Source organism: Microcebus murinus, chromosome 5, assembly GCF_040939455.1.
Source record: "Microcebus murinus isolate Inina chromosome 5, M.murinus_Inina_mat1.0, whole genome shotgun sequence".
NCBI lineage: Eukaryota > Metazoa > Chordata > Mammalia > Primates > Cheirogaleidae > Microcebus > Microcebus murinus.
The window spans coordinates 44,324,890-44,344,030 of NC_134108.1; positions in this window are offsets into that span (position 1 = coordinate 44,324,890).

Below are 19,141 nucleotides of genomic sequence, written 5' to 3' on the forward strand. Positions count from 1 at the left end.
TTGAAATGTCAAGAACTCTGTACCCTATCTTTATTTGAATTATACTTTAGAAAACCATGCTAATCAGAGAGGATCTTGGATTTCATCATAAAGAAAAAAATAATACAAAGCTCTGTGAGATTCTATTATATCTAAATTCAATAAGTGGTTTTAAGAAATTGCTCTAAAAAGTTTTTGAAAGGTTACCACACGGAGACCAAAGAATTGATGAAATAGAAAACCATAGTATGCAATAAAAATGTCTGTTTTCTTGACCTTCTTAAATCTATTGCACATGGAGTACTCAGTAAATCTTGTTAAAGCCTTGCTACTAAGGCCTTTGTGAGGAAAACTTTCTTCCATAAATTCATTTACTAACGGCCTCTCCTAGTAAAGAAACACAATAAAAATATTTCCTGGGAATTCAAGTTAGACTAAATTGAAAAGGCTCTGGACCAGTATCCTGCCTCTCCTACCAATGGCTCTGTGACTTTGGGAAAATGAAAAAGAACTAAAGACTAGAAAATTTATATTTCTTTGAGCTTCATTGTTCTATATTTATGTCTGATAGAGGCATGGTTTCATCTTCCACAAAGAGGTAGAGATATAAAAGTTCTTTGGATTGCAAACTAAGAAATATCATTATATTTTTGGGGAGACTATGAGCCCCATCATCCTCTCAAAAGGTTCTAATTTAATATTTTCTGTGTATGAAAATATTTATTTTTTTTTGGCAAAATAGCTAGGATGAATACAACTCAACCACTTAATAGCTGTTATTTAACTTTTACATCAATAAAAAGGTGGTGATAATGGCACTAACCTCATAGATTTGTGGTAAGGACCCAGGTATATAAAACACATTTGACATGTAGTAAGATCTTAACAGATTTTAACTATTATTAATATTATCACAGAATTAAAAAAGAAATATGTGCCATCTAAAATCTCATAATATATTTGGATAGATTTTTACAGAATGGTTGGGCATGGTGGCATGTGTCTGTGGTCTCAGCTACTTAGGAGTCTGAGGCAGAAGGATCGCTTGAGTCCAGAATTTGAGGGTGGGCTAGCCAACAGCAAGACTTCATCTCTAAATAAAAATAAATAAATATATTTTTTAAATAACACAAGGAAAATGCCAATTTCAAAATAATTGTTAATACATAAAATGAAGAAATGTCACAAGACACATACAATTAATTGCCACATGAATTGACCTTTTTAAAATTATTATAGGGGAGCAGAAGATAAAGACTCACCAGGGCAGTGTAGTAATTAAATATTTGTTTCCTTATAACTATATTTTAGCTTGTATCCTGCCTTGTTCCAAAAATATTGGGAGACTTACATGGGTAGAAAAAAGCATATATCAAAAGTATGATGAGAATATACTCTAGAGAAATATTCTTAATAACCTTTTACAAAACTGAACAAACCTCAAATGGTATTTTTCTGAGGAGCCTCTAAGAAAGTTCCTGCGGAGCCCCTGCAAATCCTTGATTTCAGGTGTGGGAGGGCTGCTCAGCCATCCCCAAAGGTCTTGTTAGCATAACCTGTTAAAACCGTGCTTCTTTTTGCCCAGAAGTCCCATCCTGAATCTCAGAAGTCACACCCACTACAGTCAGAAGACAGAGACCACAGTCAGAGCCAGACACAGAGTCTACTTTGTCATCTCTGGATTCGCCAGCACAGGCTGCTCGCTGTGGACTCTCTTAGATCTGAACAGTCCAGTTCCGGCTGTCCCCATGTCAGGGAATCACAAGGAGAAATAAATGCCATAGTCTAGTCTAGGTTCCTAATGTACGGAGAGAAAGACAAGTCTCACTTTCTGAAAAAATCCCCTTGTGCCTGTAAGGACTTCCACGGATCTACAAGTGGATGAAGTGGAGGGGACTTGTTTGAGAAATAATCTTGCCCTAGCAAGAAAGAAGATAGACAGTAAAGCAACAATGAAAACAATCACTCTCATGTGGCCCAAACACTGTAAACTCAACTTTATTTACCTAATGGAAATCTAGGAATGGATTTGACCACACCCATCTCCAAGGTTATATTGGGTACTAGTTCAAATGCCAGTGAAGGGCACAGTTATGGCATACGGTGCTTGAGAACAACGGAGTCAGAGCCTCCTATTATAGTGAAAATGGCTGAATATAAGGAGACTCATTACAAATATGCTGCAAACATTTAGTAGCAGTTTACTCTAGAAGTCATTTCAAAAAAATTATGGTGTTTTTAAACTGTATTTTCAAGAAACTAAAATACTTAATACAAGCTCAAACCTTTCAGTATAAAATGAAGGAAGTGGTAGAAAATGGCACATTTATGAATTCTCTACAGAAAATCATTAGTGTTCTGGTACTAATCTCACTCCCTCCTCCCCCATGGACACTATCTTTTTACCAAATTATCAGATTTACCACCACAAACATGGAAACCTTGAACATAAAAAAAAAATTGCCAACATTTTGAGGAGAAAAAAATTACTCTTACATCTAGGAGAAATTAATCGCACCGTCTAAACTGTTGATAACAGTGAGGAGAAAAACATGCTACTTTCATTATTTATTCAAAGCTGCCAAAATGGCATTGGAGACTTTGATAAAAAATAACTACATTTGCAATTTAAATAACATAAAATATTTCATTTTTAGCTGTTCTCCTTTTATTTATCAGGCAAATTCATTTCTCTTTTCAGCTTGGCTGGGCTGATTGCTTGCCTTCATAATGTACTGTTTGGAAGAATGATTTAAATGCACTTTTTTTAAAATAGAAAAAAGATAAATGGAGCTTTTTTTAAAACAAAAAAAACTCACATACATTGGTGTGTTTTGACATGCAAGTCTTTGTTTGAATTTATTGTAAAATTTTATTTCAAATTGTAAGCTTTAGAAATTGGAAATGTGGAGAAGCAGCGAAAGGGAAGGATTTGACTTACAACATGAAATAGGATGTCTTTCCTAGAGAAGTCTTCATGGGTTTCATTTTAATTAACCTGCCCTCATTTTTATTGTTGTATTATTCAGTTTCACTTTATGGTGTCACTTAGACAGTAAACTTTTCACACATCTGCAACGACTGATAACAATGTGTTTAATTTAAATTAAAACTATCAGAGCAATTTAAAGATACAAGTACTATTGAGAATATTTGCCATGATAGTATATATCAGTGCATACTTTTTTTTTTCAAGAAGCCTCTAGAAATACTTGCAGTCATGTTGAGAATTTTTACCTTATTTTATTTTATACTAAATTATTCATTTATGTAAGGATTTTGAGAAATTTAAGAAACCAAGCAATTCTTAATTCTCAACTAATTTTTCCACCTTCTGTATGACTAGATTAATCCTGAGTTCTTTAAACTATACTGATTATTTGGAATTGTTCAAGTATAATTTTACTTTCAGTTGAAATATAGGAATTTTAATTATGTCATAAATAGCATTATTTAAATGCTTTTAGGCAGTAAATATACAATCAAGAAGGTACTTAGTGAAATGAAATATATTTTCCAGAAAAATTTGGGAAGGGGAAACAAAAAATAATATGTGGTTTTAAAATAGCTCATGGGAAAAGTAATTATCTGATTGCAGTTCTATAACTTTCAACATTGTGTCACATATATCTGAACTTATAGATCCTCTGCAAGTTCTCTAAGATTCAACCTCTCATTATATAACTATATATCACATTAATATTAGCTTTTTCTGAATTCCTTCACCCTTGTGATTTCAAGCATATTATTGATTTGAATACTGCTTTGGATTTTCTTCAAATCAGCTCTTTTCCAATGTAGGCAAGGACTGTGTGTGTTTTCTTCTTTTATGTGAGGTGAGAATCTAAGTTGATCATTTCTTCTATTTGTGAATAATGAATTTCCCCATCACCAGTTGAGTGATCCTACCTATGTATTGATAATTCCTAGATCATATTAAATTTGTTCATATAGTAGAGTAGGTTTCTGTCCTATAACTTTTCTTAAATTAATCTGCATTTCTGATTTTTGCTGGTACACATGACTTCCCTTCAATAGATAATGCAGACAAAACATATAATTATATAAAAATAAGAAACCTTTAAAATATATTTCAAGACTCATAATGTATACTGTAATAATGGGATCAGTGTAACAAAATATATCAAAAATTAACTATGAAATTGATAAACTTTTCATGTTATTTCCCTTAAGAGCTGAGAGTATTACATAACATAAATGAATGTGTATAATTAGTGATCTCTCTTAAGCATAAGAAAAGGCAAATTAATAAATGTCCTAGTTCTTGTGACTTGAGTGACTGAAAGGCAGGGCCAGTGGCAGGGAAAAGCTAGAGAAAACTTTAAAACTACTCTGCCCTACCCTGGAATGTTGGGTGATTTAAATGATTCTGGTGGAAACCTTCACAGAAGGGGACCTCACTCTCTGGACCTCACTCTCAGAGTTCTGTTAAAACCATGGTAGTGACTCCTCAACCTACAGGAGCAAAGTCTAGGAAAATGGAAATCCACAAAATGTGCTCAGAGCAGGATTTAGCTCTATAATGAACCCCCTGCTGAGGGAGAGAGTGACTTCACAACACTCAGAAGAAAACTGGAGAGGAAATATTGCAAGACAGAAGTTTCCTGTAACCCTATTTCTCTACATCTAAGTGAAGTGAGAAATGCCCAAATAAAGCCGTGGCACTGCCATACTTGACTGGCACACCTGAAAGATCTTGGTATTTTGACTTTATTTGCTCTTTGAATCCCAAGCCTTATAATATCTCCCATATATCAGCACCGACTTCAACATTGAGGGCCTGACAGTGTTCATGTGGAAACTATGAGATGTGGGAAGGAAGAGCCATGCCAGGGTACCAGTCATTGGTCAGCAGGACTGTAATCTGTTCTTCATTTAGCTTTCAGAGAAAGCAGGAGAGATAGGAACACTCCTACACTGCTGGTGGGACTGCAAACTAGTGCAACCTCTGTGGAAATCAATATGGAGATACTTCAAAGAGATACAAGTAGATCTACCATTTGATCCAGCAAGTCCATTAGTGGGCATCTACCCAAAGAACAAAAGACATTCTATAAAAAGACATCTGCACTAGAATGTTTATAGCAGCACAATGCACAATTGCAAAGATGTAGAAACAACCCATGTGCCCATCAATAATATATGTATACCATTGTACTGAGGTACAGAATGTTAAGGCCTGCTAGGGGTCATATAAATTTATAATGCTTGAGGTATGCACCCATTTCCTGGAGAAGTTGGTCACCTCTTGAGAAAATGGGAATTGACAGCTCTGAGCTATGTGCTTGGGGATGTTTATTCTGGACTTCCTGGACTGCCTAGGATCATTTATCCTGGGCTGTCCAGGAATGTTTACCCTAGGCTCATGCCCAGAACTGATATGTGAGACCAGTCACTACAGGCCCTGGTTCCTGGCCAGATCCGGGACCTCACGTGACCAGAGCATACGCCTTTTTGGCGCCAAAAGCCTTCGTTTGGTCAGACCCCTATATAAACAGCATAGAAAAGCCCCCAAGGTGCCGCCATTTTTTCCTATTCAACTTTTACCTGCTTGATATCCCACCCTGTTGACTTCACAGCTGCCTGAGAGACTGCCTGTGAGAATTAGCCCCTAGTGTTGAGATTAGCTGTGATGATAAGCCTCTGGTGCTGATAATGGGATCCCAATGGTATGATTACTCTTTTGTGTTCTTCCCCTGTAGTACTTTTCTCTTACTTTCTCTCTTTTTCTCTTTCCCCTTAATAAATGTAAGTAAAACTGTTGTGGCTTGTGGTGGTGTGTCCTGTGGATCAAGCTTAAATTAGAAAAAAGTCTGTGCACAGCAACTGATAAAATTAATTATCAATACAACCATGGAGTTCTATTCAGCCACAGAAAACATTGGTGATATAGCACCTCTTGTATTATCCGCAATAGAGCTGGAGCCCATTCTACTAAGTGAAGTATCCCAAGAATGGAGAAACAAGCACCACATATATATACTCACCACCAAATTGGTATTACCTGATCAACACTGAAGTGCACAGATAGTAATAACATTCATCCATTCATCAGGTGTTGAGCAAATGGGAGTGAGGATGAGGGGATGGGTATATACACACCTAATGAGTGTAGTGTTCACTGTCTGGAGGATGGACACATTTGAAGCTCTGACTCAGGTGGGGCAAGGGCAATATATGTAACCTAAACATTTATACCCCCATAATATGCTGAAATAAAAAAGTAAAAAAGAAAAATCATGTGTTACTACCTTAGTGAAGGAGCACTTCTCTGTTCTACAGGACTTTTCTCTAAAGAAAGTTTTAATTGACTCATATTCTGTAGCAGGAATTAAAAGGAAGAGATAGCTTTTGGGGTAGAATTTTGACACTCATTGATATGTCCATATTATGTAAAAGTTAGGTAACAACTATTATGTATACATGTTTGTGCCAAAATCCCAATCCACAAAGAGTTTAAAGCAGTTACCATTCAAATAAAGGCAGTGACTATCAAATTGTAAACTGATTAAATTATTACAGTGTTTAAAATAGCTGTCAGAAATATAACTCTTGACTCCCTTCATATCTAATATTCTATCTATAAAGCTAAACTGCCTCATTGCTCATTATAAAGTAATAGAGTTCCTGAGTTATAAATCCCTTGACCTGGTCAAGCTCATTTCCTACATTCTAAATTCTGTGCTCAAGAGTTATTGACCTCCACAAATCTTCTAATCATAGCAATTGTACTAGTAAAACTTCTGATAAAATTAGATGATATACTTTATCAAATCAGAGAAAATTAGTCACTATAATATTGCAATCTGAGTAAGAACAAATGGAAAACCATACTATTTTTCTTTAAATTCTTGATTAGAAAATATTTCTGTACACCTCCCAGAGTGTTTTAGAGATTGTCAAATTAGAGTGGAATATTGGCTGAAGGAAAACATGAGTGTATGAAAATTAGCGTAGGATAAGTTTTCTCCAATTTTTGTTGTAAAACAACCATGTGTACAACCTCTAACAGAACACAGCTTTTGAAATTATTTATAATATAATTATTCATCTTATCCAAATATTTAAAAGAATGTTTAATGAGATGTACATATGAGTGTGTTGTGGGGATGTATCCATACATGATATGTTATATGTTTCTCAGTTTTTTAAAACCATTCATCCGAAACATTTAAACACAGCAAGTATCTACTACATATGTCAAGAATATGGAGGACATTTTGACATTTTGGTACATCTTCTTCTCTTTCTGAAACATTGTTTTCTCTCTTCCATACCCTAACATCATATGTTCTCCTTTCCTCATTCTATGGTTAGATGTTATTGTCCTCATTAGAACTTTGAGGCAGTATAATTATTAGTATATTAATTTATGATTTTTCTCTCTTTTTTTCCCTTTACCTCTCCCACTTCTTACCTTTCCCAGCACTTTTTTGAGAAAATACTCTTCCATGTAAGGCCAACATGAAAATTTGTATACAACTTTTTTCTTTCTTGGCTTTTTGCTTTCTAAGCATGGATTAACTAAAAACATCATGCTGGAATTTTAAGAAAGGGAGAGAAAAGGGTATGTTATAAGAGAAAGAGAAAGAAGTGAGTCTGAAACATGGAAGGAGATTGACCATGTCATGAATGGGTCTTAAGCTTGTCAGGGACTGTATCATGCCCATGGTAGAGTTAAGGAGGATGCCAGAGGAGAAGGTAGAGGACAAAATTACAAAATTACCACTGTGGCAGAATTGTAGAGAAACACTAGCGTGCAAGTGACCATTACAAGCTTGAACTATGAATACATCATTATCAACTATAATGTACTAGAAATTAGAAACCAATTTACCTCTTTTCTCATGGAAATTGGAGACCCATTTTCTACATTCCCATAGTCTCCTGGATTCTAGGCTGTGGACAGGATATAAATAAGACCCCACAATGACTAAGGATAAATTATAGTTGATTTAAAGAAAAATGTTAAAAGTGGAATATTTCTTGTGGACTTTAGTTTGGAGTCCAAGTAATAAACAATTCAAGTTCATCTTCTGCACTAATCACTGGTGAACTTAATTTTTTTTCTTAAAAATAATTTTTTTTTTGTAGAAAGCCAATGTATGTGTAATAACATAATATAAAGAAATTTCTAGGGGATTATCCAAATGATCAAAGAAAATTGAGGAACTATAGCTATATAGTTGTCATGCAGATAAGCCATGTAGTAAATTATTTTAAAAATAGAGCACAGTATGATATATCAGCATTTCACTGTCATTTTAAAACTTCAATTAAAAAGGATCAAGTCTTCAGGTGTTCTCTTGAAGTGTTACTCTACCATTAGGTACCATTTCAAATAGAAGCATACAGTTTACTCAATATAAATTCTTGGCAATTTCAAATCTATTTTAAGTTTATTTTATATATATTTGAATATGTTGAAAACAGGAAGCCATTCCTTCAACAATATAAGGTAGTGTGAAGCTCCTTATAATCTCTTTGGAAGTAGTTTATCATTAGAAAAGATCTACATATTTACATGTGGTATTAGTCTCCTAGAGCTGCTATAAGAAAGTACCACAAAATGGATGGCTTAAAATAGAATTTTACTGGCTCACAATTCTGGAGTCTAGCATTCTTAAATCAAGATGTCACCAGGGCTATCTCCAAAGACTCTAGGTAAGGATCCTTCCTTGCCTCTTTCTACCTTCTGGTGGTATGCAAAGGAAAATTGCACTGGACCTGGTAAATAGGAAAAGGAAGATTTTATTCAAGACTGTGGAGATAGAAGTCAAGACTTGTAGTTGGGAAGAAAGACAGATCTCAACTCTGCTGAAACACAAGGCCTGAAAGTCTTTAAGCCCTGGGGTGAGGTAGTGGAAAAGTACTAAGGAACATTAGATGGGAGGTCGGTCAATGAAATTAAGCTATCTGTGTTTGCTAATTGGTGCTTATCACCCTCCCGGGGAGACTGGTAGATAGGCCAGTGTCTAATTACAATTCAAAGAGATAGTTACCAAGCCCTTAAGAAAGATATCTCTGGGTTGTAAAACTGGCAAAAAGCTGGAAGAGGATTTACCTCTCAAAGTGTCAGAGAAAAAATTTTGAATTGCAAATTTTCCTAAAGTAAATGCTCTAAGAAAAGGGAGGTTAGAAGGCTGCAGTAAAAAATAAATTTAACATTTAGTCAAGTTGAGGAGAATATTAAGATCAGTTTGGTCAGTGGTTGTTGGCAATCCTTGGTGTTTGCTTTTGAAAAATTACTGTAATTTTTACCTCTGTCCTCACATAGCTTTCTACTCTGTGTGTCAGTGTGTCTCTGCTTTCTCTTCTTAGAAAGACAGTTATTGGATTAGGACAGATCCATTCTAGTCTAGTAAGACTTCATATTAACTAACCACATCTGCAATACCCCACCTCCAAATAAGGGCACAAGTTGATGTATGAGAGGAGACATGAATTGGACTGGGGGAGGAATCACAAAATGGACTTTAAGACTAATAAGATGAGTAGAATAAGCTTTGTCTTATGCAAAATTGTTCTTTTGCTCAGAATGTTAAGGTTAATTAGCAAACTACTCCCAAGGGATATCCACCCACCCACACCCACCTACACACATACACAAAGTCTTCCATATTTTAAGATTACATGCCCAAGAGGAAATAGTCTGTGTAAGTTACTATACATAGTGGCACTACTTCTTTTATTTTCTTACATTATTCACACATATCACTGAGAAAAATTGCCATCCACTTTCTAATTTTGTATAGGAAAAAGTAAAAGAAAGATATTTCATAACAAAGAGAATAAATGAATGAGAGATTTCTTCTCTTTCCACTGGTATCACTTACTCTGACTCTTCAAATAATTTTATAATTTCATACTTTAGTCTGTTTTTGTCTTTTTAAAACATCTTTCCTTTACATGTTACTTCATATTTTTCTTATAATTAAAGGCTTTCCAGAAGAAAACTATCAAATTTGATAAGTTCAGTTATTATATATTAAAATATTACTGTAAGAAGAAACTTTAAAGTTAACTTTAACCAAGTGAAAAATTGAATAATACCAAATACTATGCACAGATATATAGATGAGGCAAAACTATAAATCATATTTGATTTAAACTGAAAACTATATTTTACCTGATATACATCATGAGACAATGTAAAGTACATTTAATTTTTATTTATGATGTGTATTTAATGGGAATCAATTTACCATGGAAAATACATTGCTTACCATAACTATTTTACAATGTTTCACTAGCCTGTAAAAACCTTCATTTGTTTTTCCAAGTATCCAAATACTTGTTCTCTTACAAAGCTTATTTAATCTCTTTTTATAACAGAAAACGTTTCCTGAGATCCTCAGTAAGTAACAATAACCTCTTCCTTTTTTGAATTTCATTTATGTTATCTATTTTACAGAATTTATTACATATGAAGGGTAGGTGTATGCTTTAGAATTTTCTCTGCCATGTGGAATTGCAAGCTGGGGCTTATTTCTAGAACTTTGTAGCCCAATAGGACTCCTTCCCCCTATACAAAGGAAAAATGATATAATAAAATTGAGATAATAAGTCTGTAAAAAGCAGGTTGCCTATCTTCCCCAAGTTTAGTTGGAGAAAGTACATAATATTTGAAATTAAATATGTCTAATTTTATGAAAATATCTGTTGAAATGGTCAATGAGAATTATCCATTTATTTATTAATGTAAAATTTATTAAGGGGCTATTATGTACCAACTGCAAGGCTAGTCACTAGAGATTTTAGGGTCCCTTTCTTCATGAACTTTATAATTCCAATGAGAAAACTGACAATTTGAAAATAAATAAATAAAATTATATTAAATAGGATAAGTGCTAAAAAGGAAATTTATACTGTGTTGTAAAGATACAAGAAGAAGAGGGAGGGCAGGTAACAATAATGAGATCTATACAATGAAAAGATGATGCATTCATGGAAACTGGAAAAGCAAATTTTATGTGGATTTATGGGAAAATGAAATGAATTATTCTAAGACTTTCTAGAGGGCCAGCAAGGCTAGATTTTAGTAAGCTTAGCCAACTTTGGTAGAAGATTAAATTGGATCAGATAATGGAGGCCCTTGTCCTGCTAAGGGATTTGAATTCCCAGTTATGGGAAACTACTGATGGATTTTTAAGCAGGTGAGTGCCATTTGGCCACATTCTTACAAGATTCATTTCGCTACTACAATAGTTTGGGCAAAATCTGATAGTAACTTGGACTAGGAAGATGACGAGGAAGATGAATACAAATTAATATTGAGGTAGAATTGAGAACCATAAGAACTTGCTGAAAGTTTGGTTGTAAGGAAGTAATGGAGGAAATAATGATGGTTCCAAGTTTTGTCATTGTCGCATGGGTATATGTGGGTGCTATTTACTGAGATAACTAATTATAAGGGTAGGGAAAGTTTGTGAGTGGATTAATTAAAGGTATAGCTTTGGACAGTTTACATTTAACATCTTATGATTTTTTTTCTAAGTAGGATTATGAAATAGGCAGTCAAATATGTATATCAGCAATTCAAAAAAGAGACCCTGAGGTCAATTTGAAAATTATGAATCTATGCATAGTGTTTCAAGTAATGGGACAATTTGACACTAATTGATGTACTTAATATTTATTGAGTGCTCACTCTGAGCTAAACACTGTGTTATATTTATTACATTTATTATCTTATAAGAGTCTCATAACTTTTTTTTTTTATCATTTTTGGCTCTATTTCTATCTCCATTGTGACAATGAGAAAACTTAGGTTTAAAGGAGGCATATCATGATAGCTTTTGGTGAAAATATTAGAAAAATCCAATTCCAACTGGCTTAAAATATGTTGAAAATAAGAAAATGGGGATATATATGGCTTTATACAAAGATGTAGTATCTCAATAATGTCACCAAGGACATCGCTTCTTTTCATTCTTACATTATGCTTTTGTATTATTGGCATCATCTTAATCCTGTCTCACCTTGAAATGAAAGAGAAATGCCAGGAGCTCTAATCTTCTATGATTTGTATCCAGTAGAGAAGAGGGGACATCTTTGCCCCAGTCCTCACATCAAAATCCTGAAATTCACTTTGATTGAAATGACTTAAGTCAACCATAAATATCTTTGACTCAATCTTTGTTTCTCTGGGCTTCAGGAAGGCCCTAGGGCAGCTAGAAGGAAGATGTATGGCACCAGGGGATTCTAAAATTCTGAGAAATGTGTACTGACTGAAGCTGCAGCTGAAACCAAAGGTTGGCAGAGAGGATGGGACAGCAGTTCCAGAGGAATTTTGTTCTAAATAATAATAGAGAATTAGGGAAAAAAGGGTAAAATCAGGAAATAGAACCAGGAATTAGGCCAACATTACAAACACATTCCATGAAATATTCTTCATTTGGTAAAAATTAGTTATTACTTTAATGGTAAGTTTTTAATAACCAATGGGAAAATGGAAATATTATCAAGTTCATAATTATCAGAAATCAATAATAAAGCAAAATGAATACAATTAATAACAATGACTATTCTGTATATTAACCCTGCCCTGTCCTACCCCCCAAAATCAAGATAAGTATGCTATGTAATGAATGATATCGTCAGCAATGTCTTTAAAAATGTATCCAGAGGTTACGTACAGAGTTCCTTGTACTGGACAATGGCATTCCACTAAAATTCAACTCATAATAAGAAGTCTGAGGGGAACCAGTTCCCTACAGGCTGTGTATGCAGCTTGCTAACGATTAGAATTAGTCTGGGGACGGTCTTTTGAGTATCTGAGGAAATTAACGGGCTAAATATCCTTTAGATAATATTTTAAATATTGTTTTTCTTTAAAAATTTTGATAGTTTTGGGGGGACATAGATTTAAATATTTAAATATCAAATATTTTAAATATTTATTACTTATTCTATTCTCTCAGGTGTGCTTAGAGTAACAATAAATACAGTGGGTAATGAATAGTCTTTAATTAACAATTAGCTTAATGTGATTTCATACTATAACTTAGATGTAAAAAAATAAGTAAATAAAGATGACTCAATTGTAAGATGCATTAACATAAGGAGAATGTCTCAAGTAAATAAGGACAGCCTTATTTTGGCTCAGCATATTTCTCAGACCATACCTGCATCACTGATTCAAATTCTAGCTGTCTAGATTTTAGACAAATATTGACAAAGGAAAAGTTCAAGAGGCAAGTCACTAAAATGATTACATAATGCTAATCATGGTTTATAAAGAATGGTCAAAATAACAGGGAAGGTTTAATCTTAAGGAGAAGATTTTGGATAAGGGATGAGAGAACTTAAAAGCCAGCTTCCCAGTCATGGACAGATGCCACATAGACGAGATGTCAGTCAGGTGTGTGAGTGCTGATCTGAGAGGCAGAGCTAGGGCTGAATTATACAAGGTATAGGGAGATAGGTTTCTACTAACTGGAAGGAAGACCTATTTAATAGTGAGAATTTCCAAACATAAAATAGACATCTTCAGCAAGTGATGAATTCATGTCCCTGGATAAATGTCCATAAGAGAAGATATTGGTGAGAGAGACACCTTTGGATGTATAGTTGTACCAAGCAATTATAAAGTCCATCTGAACACTAAGAGTCTGTCGTTTGGGTCACTATTCCAGATTCCTTATTACTTACAGATATTAGTCCACTGAACAATTTATTTTCAATCAAATACTATATGCTGTATGCATTTTTAAGCATTGGGGGATACAGCATAGGAAAGTAAAAGCTTCTTTGAAGCTCACCCTATTTGGGAGAAGTTGGTGGATGCAGATTAACAATAAGCAGTATATAATAGGAAAAAATAGAAAGTAGGAGAAGATACATTTCATATTGGCTGGTGAAAAACCTCCATGTCACTCTGTGGAATGATTTTGATGTGACAGGTGCTGATTGCTGCCTGTGAGGACTGCTGCATTCACCTTTTAGTCTCTTGGGCTCTGTTCGAATGTCTGCATAGTCTCTCACCACCTGTCATTGAATCCATCCCTATGGACTTGTCCTGCTGATCTCTGGCAGATCCTTGGGTTCTGAGCACCCCTTGTCTTTGGTCTGAGTACCGTTTGAGTTCCTAATCTGACAGCACAGATGGGTATAGTTACACAAACAGGTGATGGGATTTGAGGTGGGACATGTTAAAGTCATGAATGAAAAAGCAATCAGTCAAAGGTGGCTTCTCTATTTAGAAACATTACACTAAAAATGCAACATCAAATTTACTAAAGCCCTAAATTTCAAAGCATGATATGAAAGACACTTACATCACAAGAAATACTTGTTTAAAATGCATATTTCTGCTCCCTCAACTCACAGTTGAATCTTTATGAATAAAGGTTGTTAATTACCATTTTGAACAAACTGTTCAGTGATATGTACATACTATAAAGTTTGAAACTTCCATATCAAAGAGTAAAAACTCTACCAACAAAAATTTGATTACATTAAAGGGAAACTTCTCAGACACATCAAAAATATAGAATTTCTGTTTACAAGAGCAATAGAAAAGAAAATGGTTCTTGTAGTCCCGTGCTTATGGTACCTAGAGAAAGTTAGGAGACATTTCGGCCCCCTTACAATTACAATGAACAAAATACAAAGGCCATGATCTCTCCTACTCTAGCCATTATCTAATGCCTCTGCAGAAGCTGGCTCTGTTGGTACCAAATGACATAAAAGCAATCAGAGTAAAGAAACATTAGAAGAATTCACTTCTGGCCTATAACCCCGGCTCTTTGGGAAGCCGAGGCAGGAGGATCGCTTGAGGCTAGGGGTTAGAGACCAGCCTGGGTAACATAGTGAGACACTGTCTCTAAAACAAAACAAAACAAAAAAATTAGCTGGGTGTGGCTCAGCTTGTAGTCCCAGTTACTTGGGACTCACTCACACAATTGGCTCACACTTGTAGTCCCAGTTACTTGGAGGCTAAGGTGGGAGGATTGCACCACTGCACTCTAGTCTGGGTGACAGAGCTGAGACCTTCTCTCTAGAAAAACAAAAAGAGCACGCTTATACAATTTTCCTATCTAGTTTGTAAATTCCTCAAGGAAGCCTTCCTTATTGAGTTTATTTCTTGTGTATAATCATGAGAGCTTAAAAATATTTACCACATAGGAAATGCTCAATAAATACTGAGTTGGTTTTTGGTGATGGTGGAAGTTAAACTTTTAGATTCTCAGTCAAATGAGAATTTGTCTAGTGTGACTGAGAAGGAAAAGCAAGGCTTTGATATATATTACAGTTAAATCTATACAGAGAATTGGATTTAATCATATTCATTATTAATTATGACTAAATGGCCTATATTGAGAGAAACAGAAGGGTAGAAGGGGAGGCTTATGGGCTTGACTTATCATGAAAAGAAGAAAAAAAAATAAACAGTAGCAATACATTATGAAAATCCATTTACTAACACCTTGAAGTCCAGAGAGTTCCTGGTTAAAATGCACATGAGTTTTTAGAGAAAGAGTCAGTCTGATTAATTTAAATTAATCTCTAATGACAGAGTTACAGGCTTTGTGGATCAAGAGTAAAGCTAACTACAATGTTTCTTAGTTTAGTAAAGGTTTTGATTCTATAATTTGTGGTAACATTATAAATTAGGTGTGAGAATTCAGTACAGGTCATCAAGTTAAAGGGTATATAAGTGAATGAAGCTGAGTTCTTGGCTTAGAGGAGAACTTTTCCAGTATTTTTCTCTATCTTTTGATCAAACTAGTCAGCCTTAGCACATCTACATGGTGTTGTAATTGAAACAACTAATCCTCATAGATGCCTATAATTACACTGTCATGTAAATTAGTTGTGGCTGGTTGGATTCAAGGTCAAAATTATTTTCTAATGCTTCTGCCACAGAGAGTCTAGACAAAGTTTGAATGATGTGATAGACCCTATACGACAATTTCCACATATGCAAGGCTCAGGGGATAGACTTGACTAACTCTGACTAGAACTCTGGGAGTCATTTGTGAGCTACACATGAAACACAATATCTTGCAAGTTCAAAGGTAAAGTCTTAGAGGATCCTATAGTGATTTTCAAAAAAGAGTACATACATTTTTGAGTTATTTCAAGTCCTCAGAAGAGCATACAGCAAATTCACAGGGGTATCAGATTTACACCCAACTATTTCAAAGATCAATATTTAAGAGAATATAGATATTGTTTTTCAGTTTTAAAGTTCCTGCTGGAGACATTAGCCATAGGAGATTAAGTTCATAAATTCAAACAGAGAGATTCAATTGCCAAATATTTAAGAACCAGATTAAAAAACTTAATGTTACTAAAGGATTTAGTATAGTATAGTATGTTCTTTTTCATGTGTATGTCAACAATATACTGCTTAATGAATTTTATTTCTCTAGGTATAGCAGAAAGAGTCATATAATTGTGCAATTAGAAACCTATGATTGCATCTTCAATTCTGCTTCTCAGGTTTGGAATGCTTTCTTGAAGAAAGTGGAGAGTGTCTTTCATCTACCTAGCCTCATTCTAGTTATTCATCATATATCTGCTACCTGTCTGTCTGTTTATCTATCCATAGATATTTAGAAAACAGTAAACAAAATCTAGCAGCTGATGGATAAATTTGCATTGGATTATATTCCCCAATCATAAAATAGTTCCATCTTAAGGAGGCAAGCATTTTTTGAAAAATAATTAGATTGCATAATATTGAGTAATTAAGAGGTTTAGAGACAATAAACAGAAATAATGGTTCTTTGATTTTTAAATGGTTCTATATTTTTAAAATGTATTAGTTAACCAATAAAAAAGAGATAAAGAGATAATATCTTACTGGACTATTACTGTGAAACTTCTACATATTCTTCATACCAGTGGTAGTACCTTGCATACTTATTCCTCTCCAGTATTCTAAATAGAATATTCATTAACTCTCCTAATTGCTACTGCATGTAGGACAAGAGTTTTCAGCTCTCAAACAGTTTGTTTAACAATAATTCACTCAAAAAATCATCCATGTGGAGGTCTCTGTAACAATGTAAAGTTCTCCCTAGTGTGAGCAGGTAATTATTTTTCTAAAGTTGAGTTGGACAATAATCTTTGTGTAAACAAGACATTCCTATGCAGTCTGTGATGATTGCTAATTAATTTTTGCCCATTGATGTAATGTAAAAATTCATTTAGAAGCTGCGAATTGTATGAAATATTAATTACATTCTAGAGGTTTCAGAGCACCCCAGAATGATAACAAAGGTGGGCATTGATAAGCTTTTAATTGCAATCCATTCAATTGAGCTATTATGTTTTCATAACTCTTATTTTTCATTAGTTATCTGTCAGTTTATAATACAGCTGTTAATTGAAGTAAAAACAGAAGGTGTGATCTTTGTTTTCCCAGTTGTATGCTTTTTGTGCTTGAGTTATCCAGTAAGACAAACATATACATAGCCATGGTTGCACTGCATTTTCAAGGTGAAAAAAAGCCAACAAGACGGAACCAAAAAGAGAAAAAACAGTGTAGAGATCATGACATACTTGCAGGGAGCAAGCTTTCTACAGCCTTCTATGAGTAGGGTAAAGCCAGATGATGACTCAACTGACTACCAAGAACAGAAAATGCACAGAAGAATAAAATAATTTTGTGTTTATCCAATGTAAAGAAGTTGGAATAGAAAATGATTTGCTATTTTTGTTCAAGGTTAAAATAAAACATACACAAGAAAAGAATCTTTTTCACGTGTTTTCAAAAACTTAACCTTGAAAAAGGCTTGTTATTGAAATCACTTTATTATTTTAAAAACACTCATTCATCTAATCATTATGGTACCAATTATCATATTTTTAAAATTCTAAAAATCACACATAATAATAGAATTAGACAAAAATATTTATGATCTATCAATATCCTACTCCTACACAATAATAATTCATTAAAAGATAAATTATATATCCAGTTTGTTTAATATGCATTTAAATCATATTTTCAAGCCTTATTTGAATCTTCTTTGTATAATATTGAAGCTATACAACATGCTGGTCACTCTATAATGCTTTCACTTAGGAACTCAACCTCTTACATCTGTCAGAATGATATTTTTAAAAATTTATCTGGAATTCAAATAAAATACAATAAAACAATTCTCATATTCTCTACATTGGTAAGAAACATGCATTTTTTTAAATCAAAAGAAAGCAGAGTGTCATTCTGTAATATTCCATCTTTGAAAACTAAATCTCTAGAAAACATCCTTTGCTTATTCACAGTGATTGAATGTCCATTTCCTTTAAAAGATAGTAAAAAGTTACATTTGTCTTTCATTAGACTTTAAATTAATAACTATTTCATAAATATGAATAGGACCTTTCTAAATCACCTATAGAAATATTTGCATTTTAGTCCACATAGATGCTATTTGCCATGTTTAATGAAATTTTATTATATTATTTAATACAAAAACTAGGCAGCTGAATATGAGTAAACACACAAACACACACACACACACACACACACCCCTCTCCTTTCATTCTCTTCTAATCTCACTTCCTGCCACAGGATTTTTCCTTTACATTTCCATTTGCATTCTCATAATGTATATTTTAAACATAAATAGGATCAGATTACATATATTGTTCTAAGGTTTGCCTTTTCACTCCATATTTTATCAAATATATCATGCCAGAAATATATATTCATGTTTTTTAAATGGACACTTCATTTTACATATTAAGAATATACTGTATTTTACATAAGTAGTTTCTTATTGATAAGCATTTAGGACCGTTTTGGTATAAAGAACATTTTTGCACACATATCTTCATGTGTCTCTGCTAATATTCTTAAGGTATGACATCCTATATCTATATGTTCATCAAGAACAATATTCATCATTTTGATCAAAAGAATGTTCTCTTTGAATTTAATCTTCTAGATATCTATTATTGTTTGAATAAATAAACGTTAGTGATGCTGCTGCTGGTAGAGTTGAGAAGTAGCCAACAGAAATTTAAAGAAATATAATTTCTCTGCCAATCATTAAAGAAACTTTGTATGATTTTGGAAAAAGGGTCCCGCTCTGCAGGGAGAGGGGGTGTTCCAGGGGCACATAGCTTGGTGAGCAGATCATACCTCTATTAGCAGTGGTTTCAAACAAAGGTGGTCTTG